This window comes from Adiantum capillus-veneris, chromosome 20 (assembly GCF_014529385.1).
Source record: "Adiantum capillus-veneris isolate H3 chromosome 20, ASM1452938v2, whole genome shotgun sequence".
In the NCBI taxonomy this organism is placed as follows: Eukaryota; Viridiplantae; Streptophyta; class Polypodiopsida; order Polypodiales; family Pteridaceae; genus Adiantum; species Adiantum capillus-veneris.
In genome coordinates, this window is record NC_140950.1 from 117158910 (window position 1) to 117168656 (window position 9747).

The window sequence follows — 9747 nt, forward strand, 5'->3', positions numbered from 1 at the left end:
TTTGTCCACATTTAATTGCCCACCTAGGCTCTGCAACCTGGCCAAACCTTTAGTTACCTTTTCTAAATGTGAAATATGGGAGCTATATGTACAAAAATCATCAATGAACACTCTTATGAATGTTCCAAAGAACGGTTGAAAAACATATGTGACATATCTTTGGAATGTGGCAGGTGCATTTGTGAGACCAAATGGCATAACCTTGTATGCAAAACAACCCCATGGCGTGATAAAAGTGGTTTTTAGTTGATCTTCCAAGGCTATGCGTAATTGAAAGTATCCAGAATAACCATCACAAACGGTATAGCACTCAAAACCCGCTACTTCATTCAGAATTTCATCCAAAAAAGGGAGAGGAAAGTGGTCTCTCTTTGTAGCTGCATTTAGTGGTTTGTAGTCAACACAGACCCTCCACTTACCATTCTTTTTAGGCGTCACCACTACAGGTGACACCCATTCTGAGTTTTCTAGAGGATAGATGAATCCCGCCTCCAGCAATTTCCTTACCTCGACCAAGAGTGCCTTTTCTTGTATGACCCCTAGTCGTCGTAGCTTTTGCACAACTAGTTTTACCCCTTCCTTCAGCTTAATATGATGTTCCACCACTGTAATGCCTGTGATTCTTTCATAGTTGTCAATGAACAGGTTAGGAAATCCCATCAACATTTGCAAAAAACTATCTTTCTTCTCAAGTGTTAATTCCGTAGACAACATACCCTTCAACCTACTTCCTCCTAGGCCAGGTGATTTGCTCTCTTCTTCATTGGGTTGCCCTTTTGGTGATGGATCACCAGTTGTGCTTACCCTTTGTGGATCCTTCATAATGATACCCATCACATCAATGGAACTGTCACTTTCGTCGGTGGACGTGGTCTCCTCCTCAGAACTGGAAGATTCGCTAGTGGTTTCATCTGCCGATGTTTCCAGATTCATTTGCTTCTGCTTGCCAATCCTCATGTCGTAGTAGATTGTCTCCCCTTTCTTACCGGTCATGCGTAGAAGGCTAGTACCCCAGTCCTGTTTTGCTTTCATGGCCATCAACCATGGCCTTCCCAAAATTAGTGGATAGCCCTCCCCCTTAGTAGGCATCACAAAAACATCTACCTCTACCTCAGTGTTGAAAGCTTTGATTTTCACGGCACTTACCACACCCACACACTTTACTTTTGCGTTGTTTGCCATCTTTGCCTTGCATGGAGAAGGCCTATCAACCTCGAGCCCTAATTGAAGCATCATAGCTTCGCTCATTACACAGATTTGTGCACCTCCATCAATGTAGGTGTTTCCAACCCTCTTTCCTTTTATGTTTACGTCGACAATTGGAAGGATGTCATCCATGTTGCATCCCGAAATTGCTCCGGCTACCTTTGTTTTGGAGCGTCTTGTACTTACCATTTTAGACCATTGTCGCCTTACTTTAGGTACAAGATGTAGCAGTTGTGGCCATGTAATCTTCGGTCCTTGCTTTGCCACATCCAATGTTAGATGATAGGGCTTAGAACTTTCCCCTAGCTGGAAGTCGGTGATGCCCAATTTCCGTCGTGGCCTGGATGGCCTCTTGCTAGTTTCTCCTCTCATGCTTCTCTCATCCTCTGATTGTGTAGCTTTCTCCCTCCTAGCTCTTCTCACAGTCATGGCTTCAAGTGGTTCTAAAAAGGTTACCTTCTCCTTACCCTTGTCCCTCTCCTTTGCTCTGGGTGGATCCACTACTATGGCTTTTCCTTTCTCTTCTAGCCTTATGATGTTTACAGGGCGATCAAGTGGTGGGGCTGGTGGAAGAGGTGGGATGGATGCTTGTAGTGGTGACTGGGGTGGATGTAGAATCTGTGTTGGTGGGGGTGGTGCTCGGGGTGGGGGTGTTCTTTCTCTAGGGGGTGACAATTGGTTCCTCCTACCTCCTCTATTATAGTTTTGTCGTGGTTTGGGACAGTAGTACATACCGTGACCGTCTTCTCCGCAGTTGTAGCAATGATACTCCCTGTTTTGTCGTCGTACTCTTCCAGGGTCTTGATCTCTTTCTTGACTCCTCCCTTGTTGTATTAAGTGGACAGAAAAATTCTGCAGTTGGTCAGTAATATGGGCCAACATATCTTGTTGGTCATCTCTTACCCCAAGAGCCGGTGGTGGTGGTGGAATGGTGGTTGTCGTAGTTGCTGGTCAACGTGATGTTCCTAATTCTGTTGACTCAGTTTCTTTGGCTTTCATTTGCAGCTTCTTGTCCTTAAGGCGAGCAATCTCAACGGCTAACGCGTACGTAGCCGGGAATCTACCTTTCACCTTCTTCTTGAGAAGCGGCCATAAGCCATGCGTGAACCAATCTTTTTTTAGGAAATCGGGTGCAGCTTCCCCCCTTGCCAGTGACTCAACCCACCGCTCCCACAAATCCACAAATTTGGACTCATAGGTGGCATATTCTAAAAGACCGTCTTGCTTCAAGTCTCTCAACTTGTCCCACAACTTTTCTGAAGTGGTACCTCCCCCAAAGCGCCTCTTAAAAGCGGTTTTTAAGGGTTCCCAGTCATCCTTGGTTGCTTGTGGAAGTGCATTGTACCATGATCTAGCTTCTAGCTTCATGAGATACTTAAAGATTCTAACCCGGGATTCATCCGTATCTTTGTTGCTCACTACACATGCTACTTCAAAGTCATCTAGGAAGTCTGTTACCAAATCCTCCCCCTTCTTTCCTTTAAATGTTGGAAATGCTACACTTGCCATGATTACTGAGAGAGAGCTAGAAAGACACACTGCTTAACTTGCAAAAGTTTTTTTTCTTCTTTACAAGGAGGCGTGTATACCCTCTTATACTAGGACATAGATTAAAACTTCAAACGGTACATTGCCTTGTACCAAAGGTAGGACAAATGGTTGATATGATGCCAGAACCTCAAAAAATCGCTCCCCACCCAGCATGGTGTCAATGACGTGCTGGTAGTGAGCCTTCAAATCCAGTATTACCTTGATTGAGCATACACGTGTTGGTATGTGTGATCTGTCTTGAGGTAGGTTGTACTGATTCATGTGAAGCTTAGAGGTGCTTAGTCACTGTCCAATCTTGTGGGAGAGGGTGGTGTTGTTTCCTGAAACAAACTTAGTAGATCCCTAGTTTCTCTAGTGAGAGTGTGAGCCAATGATTCCGTTATCTGTGTTGCAGTATCAGGTGCGACTTGAAAACTACCTGTGATAATTACCTCGGTGACTTGAGTTACCCGATTCTCAAAGTAGAATAGTGTTGATTCTCTATTGTGTAGAGCTCCTTCCATTTTGTTGTTGTGGGTTGGTTGTAGGTTGCGGACATGGTTTCGACCTTCTCCTTCTTCTTCTTGGCACTTGGCCTATGTATATCCACTCGGTTTGGCTTGTTGGTTGACTCTCCCGCTGCAAATCGATTACCGTTATGCCTGGCACTCGAGCTTCGATGGAGATGCGGAGTTCGTCTAGTTGTGCTTGGAGATCTTCTTCTTCTGTCGTCCAATTAGCAAATCCTGCTAGCCATTCATCCATTCACAATAGTTTAGGGGTTTCAGTCTTGTAAACTGAAGGGTTTCATGAAAAGATCCTCAGTGGGGGCACCAAATGACGGGAGAAAAGCGAACCCCGAACCCCGACGGCCTCTAAAACACCAGGGACCGAATAGCGCGCCTCAGGCATGTCATGGTAAAGCAAACAGGGGCACCACCTAGCTTCAGCGGCTAGGACGCAAACAACACACCACCATAACCAAGTTTTCATCCAAAAGAGATGGATGCTTGGGAGTAATGATAAGAGGAAAGGGAATGAGATCAAGTGAGAGAGAGAGAGAGAGAGAGAGAGAGAGAGAGAGAGAGTGAGGGAGGGGGTATAGCGGCTTAGTACTTAGGCACCACAAAAGGATGGCGAATCCGCACACCCTTCACACATACACAAGCTCACTCCAAACACAAGACTAGGTGGCGATTCCGCACACCTCACATGGGCAAAACATTGCAAGAAAACATACTCACAAAACCTCAAGCTTTATTTAGAGAATAAGGCGATGAAATGGGGAGCATAGGGTAGGAGAATGAGAAGGGAGAGAGTGGTAGAGCACATGGCGGATAGGTGGGATTTGATGGAGAAGAATCGCACGAGGGTTATGGCCATCATCCTTCATTTAGTTGCCCTTCATCTTCCATAGCCAAGGGTGTAGAGGTTATGCTCAAGACAAGCATGGTGATTGCGGTGATGGTGATGGTGTGGGTGTGTGTGTGTGTGCACTAGGCACACACAGTGCATAGTGTGTTCTTTGGTGATGTTGTGTGTGTCTTTAGTGTGATGGTGACCCCTCTTTATATAGGGGAGGAGGGGGGAGGAATTCTAGAATTCAGAAATGAAGAAATCATTATCTACATAGGCCATGTGACTGTGGGCCCCACTTGTCTGGCTGTGTGTATATGTGCCAGAACAGCAGTCTCATGAGAGAGAGACTAAGAGAGAGAGATGGGTTGATGAAAAAAAGTGAGAGGGGAGAGAGGGGAGTGTGCTCAGAGGTGAATCTGTGTGCAGATGTGTGTGAACACAAGAAAAATCAGGTAACCACCGAGTGGGGATGGGTCTGTGAGCACCTTTTTCAGTGAAACTGAGTGAGTGTGAGTGTGGGGGAGGTTATTTAGCTACAAGAAATAAGACATGGCGCCCTTTAGAGAGAGAGGGGGGTATTTGGGTCATGGGATATGATAGGAGAGAGAAAGAGGGGGTGGGGTATACTATTTTGGAAGATAGGGTAAGTTGCATTTGAGTTAGGGTGCATTATTGGTGAGTTATAATGCATTATTGGTGAGAGGTGGGGTAGCTTGAGGGGAGAGAGAAAGGAGGAAGGACAAAGAGAAGAGAGAGGGGGTTGACCTTTTGAGTGGAGGACAGGAAAAGGGACACCCGGCGGGGCAACAGTGAAGAAAAAGGAGGCAAGGTGGGGATGGGCTACCCCGCAGGCATGAAGTGGCCTATTTTACCTTTCTTATATATTTACATAATCATACTTTGTTTTTTCTTACTTTTTTTCAATGCCTTTTATCACTCCCTCCATAAGAGGGGGTTTTCATGGGGTGGGGATGAGAGAAGAGGGGTGCACCTACAGGTTAATCGTGTCACCGGATGACAAGTATGTTGTTTGTGTCATGATTGTGAGCATGAATAGGGTAGTAGTTAGCCCTTAAACATTGGCACCACTGTTGGGGACACAAGACCTTAAGTAGGGAGATCTACGTCACTCGTGTGATGGTTAGCTTTAGCATAAGGGACCCATCTGGATGAAAACAGTAGGAAAATCACTTCTCAGATAGCCTCGCGTGAGTCTATCCCGATAGACTCAGGTTTTTGAGTTGTGGACCTCATCTTGCAAAACCCTCCTAGGGTTAGCTTGAGCTTGACTTAAAAAGCACACACACAAAATTTCAAGGTGTTTGGATCGCTAAAAGTGAGTCTAAGACCCAGACAAAGAATCAGGTTGTGACAAACACTAAAATTGGTCTAAAACCTAGACCAAGTGTCCAAATTGCATGAAACTTGAGGAATAGACTCAAGAGAGTAAGGGGAACCCAAGGGTGAAGTCACAATTTGATTTGAGCCAAATTGCAAAATCTTCCACTCTATCATGATAGACTCATGATATGTTGATTTTGGCATTTTTTGAAAATTGTGACTACACAGCAGGGATAAGCTCTTCACCTATATCCCAACCTTCATTTCAAATCTGAAATTTGACTACCAGAAGACCCTGAGACATCCAATGGGGAGAAAACGCAAACTTTCTCAGAGTGACTAGTGTCATAGAAAATTGATATTTGTTGTACATAATTGAAAAATTTATTCAACGGTTCAAAGACAACCCTTGTGAACATGCTAACCATACATGTGTAGATTCCAGAAGGAGATCATCACATAGACGCAAAAGCAGAAGAAGTCTAGGTAAGATTTAAGTTTGCAATACAGCTTTGAGTCTCTTATGTATTTAAGGTCAGGAGCCTTTTTTAAGTCAGGAGCAAGGGTCAAAAGTCAAGTAAGCACCACGTCCATTGAGGAGAGTGTAACCCAGGCAAGGCTAGATCCATTAGCACCAATCATTGAGGAGGGTAGTGATACTGACACTTCATCAGATAAGTCCTTCATGATGGGTAGTCAACATCCAGGAGGTTTCTCTGGTGAAGGACCAATGCTAGGAGGATGTACCTCCCAAAACCCTTTGAATGATGCCAAGTTCATTATAATCTTCTTAGAAGGAACAAACTCTAGGGGTGCCCTAGTTTATTCTGACTATCGGGGACGCAAGTGTATTTGTATAGAAGAAAGAGTGTCTTAGAGACTAGAGATAATTCACGTCTATGATGATGGAGATAGATTCCGAGATGAAAAGGGGAACCACTATCTGATAGTTATAAACCATGAGGATTACAACAGATATGGAGATAATGTGTCAAAAGGAAAAATGGTCTCAAAAACTCAAGAGCCGCCTCCAAAAATTGATCGACCTGGAGCTCTTTTTATGTATGATAGAAAAACAATGAGGGTCTCTACCTATAATGAGAATGTGGAAAGAACCCTACCCAAATTAATTAAGCAAAGACAAGATTCTTTACTTATTCTCTTATGAAATTGCTATGGGGAAGGATATCATTTTTGTTGACAGGTACCGGCGAGAATACAAACGTATTCTCCCAGAGGAGGTAGAAAAGGCAACAGTTCTAGAAACATCAACATATGCCCCCGAAGAAGTGCCAAGGTCCACCTATACCCCTAGCAAGTCGAGAAATCCATTTTCAGAAGAGTACAACGCAACATCACATTCTAACCGACAACAGACGTTCAACTACCAGAACCAACAAGCAACCCAACCATCATTGCAGGCATGGCTTTGACAAAGTGCGACATTAGAAAAAGACCAAAACAGAGATGGTTATCCAACCGCACAAGGGATAAGAGATTTACAAGAACCACCACTCTATTCACAATATGAAGGCGAGAGTAAGCCAAAAACTCAAGAGTCGGCACAACCTGGAAGACAACCCATAGAACGAGTTCGAAGAGATGAACCACCTCTTGCAAAAAACATCAGAAATTATGGCTTAGGGGCACCTTTGGGAGAGGAACCCTCCCACTACCAAAGGCCAGAGGAGGTATATCGATTAGGACGAGGAGAACCAATGATGAGATTTGTAGACCATCATAGAATTAGACCTTCTCAGGTGCAGAAATGGGTAAACAAGAAATACACGGGAAACAAAGACCCTAGGGATCATGTAGCAGCCTTTGTGCGTGTAATTAGAGCTAAAGAAGTGTTGGACGTCCCTACTCAATTTGCAGGGTTTGGGCTTACTCTAGAGGAGGATGCCGCTACTTGGTTTGACTCTGAGGAGCGTAGAGATTTTGAGTCTATGGAGGAGGTTTTTGACGAGTTTATTGAGGAATTCTCACAAAGGGGGATAGCTCATAATACAGTCTCACAAATCCATAAATTCAAATAGAAAGAAGGGGAATCTGTACGAAAGGCAGCCCTACGACTAAAAAGATATGTGAAGTTCTACCCTGTGGAAGAACTGCGAACTCAGTCCAGACTTATGCTTATATTTATTCAAGGACTAAGGAACACAGATCTCTAGAAGGACTTACATATGAAGAGGAGCACGACGTTAAATGAGTTAACTAATGAGGCACTTTACCTTGTAGACAATTGTGCGGTCTACAAGGAGGGTGAATTCAAGGATCTTGATGACGATTCATCCTTACAACAAAGTGAAAGCAAGTCCACTAAGACAGCATTGAAAGGAGAAGTAGATGTAAGCTAGGAGCAGCTTGGTAGAGGAAGTGCTAAAAAAAATTAATATGTATGCTAAGCCTCAGGCTAAACAGCCGAAGTGGTGTGCTATTGAACAAAAATGGACAAACCATGTGACGGAGGAATGTTATTATAACAAGGGATATGTGAGAGAGAGACCATATGCTCCCCATGTTCAGGTAGCATCTCCTCAACTTCAACCGATGCCTAGGTATCAAGCAGGCAATCTACCAGGACCTGTAGGTGTAGAAAGACCACAACCAGTATTGGGGCAACAACCACCCCTACCAGGATTACGACCAGTCGGCATAAGATACACACCAACGGTAAACGAACCAGAAGAGAAGGCTTTGGTACCTATGCATGCATATTAAGAAGATTCCAATGCATATGCAGAAAATCCTGTCTATTATCCACCGAAAGAACCCACAACGCCAGAACCTTGAAGCATGATTGGAAGTATAGGACCACCAATAGCTACACAGGCAGCATGAGAAGGAAGATACAACTTGGATGAATGAACACTGTTGTTCATAGCCAACGGAGCATGGGCGGGAAGAGGCATGCATACCAACAAAGAGGAGCTCAAGGAGCACCTCAAAAGCCTAAGGGATCCTGCTACAAGTGTGGTGGAGACCATTGGCTAAGAGACTATCCTCATGATGAAATCATTAGAGTCAACACATATTTCACCGAGTGTGGAATTACTCATTTGATTCCTGATTGTCCTAAGAACCGGAGCAAAGGAGCAAAAACTACTTTGAACATGCTGGAAGCAGTGCCTTCTAGTAGAGGGTCAGAAAATGATAGAGTAATACCTATTTAAGCAGTGACATGAGCACAAGCTCAAAGAATGACAAATGAACCCATAATTGAAGAGCCAAAGACCCCGATGTCCCAAGTGCAGAAATGAAAAATTAGAGAAGCACTTGGAAAGCTAGAAAGGCGCGTATGAAAGCTAGGAGAGAACGAGAGCAAACGGCTCTATCCGAGGAGTTAAAACACAAAGGATAGATTAGAGCGGTTAGAGGATCTAACTAGTTTAAGCTCACCCAACTGCGGCAACAATAGGGCCCAAGGAAGTAAAGGAACCCCAAAGCGCAGGATCAGGAGGATCAGTACTGGTAGAAAAAGTAAATGAGCAGCTGAATGCACTTTTAAAAGAATACAAAGCCACACTCAAAAACAACCAAACCCAAGAGCAAAGATGGATGACTTATCCATATGCGGAAATAGAAAAATAGAGGTTCGAAATGTGTCGAAAGATGATTGAAATAGCCCAATCCTTGATAGAAAATCCGCTTGGTAAACCTGTAAGTTGGCACGAGGTACCAGCACCAATCCCTATCAAACCAACTCTAGAGAAACAAGTAGACACGAAGGAGAGACTCACGATTGCCTTTGAGTCTAGGAGAGAACCTATCATAGTGCCAAATACAACAAATGAGACAATTGATGGTTTTCAGGCTAAAACATTGGTAGAAATGGGTAAGGATTGTAACAGTTTAGATGACCTGTGGAAGCAAATCCGGGAAGCAAATGAAGCTAACAGGTTGAACCACCAAATAAATAGCACGAGAAAGGAGAAAAATGAGATCTTATCCCATTGAGGCAAGATCACAAATGAACTTTTATATGAATTCAAACGGAGGAGACCAGGGTTCAATTAGTTCGGGGCACAGCCAACCAGATTCGCTAAAAACTCTACCCTCATACCTAGGGGAGTATGAAGCTAAGTCTGAGGTGAGAGCAATCCCATCTCAAAGACTTTCTTCCACCAGAGTGATGGATTCACAAGGGTTGATTGAGTTATTGTCCACACCTGTGGCATGCACAATCACGTTAGCCGAACTCCTGAGGTTACGACCAAATTACATGTGGACCACCGTAGGCAAATGCTTAGAAAATTTTGGAAAAGACCCTACCTTGAAGCTTCAAGAAGGGATCAGAGAATTGGACAA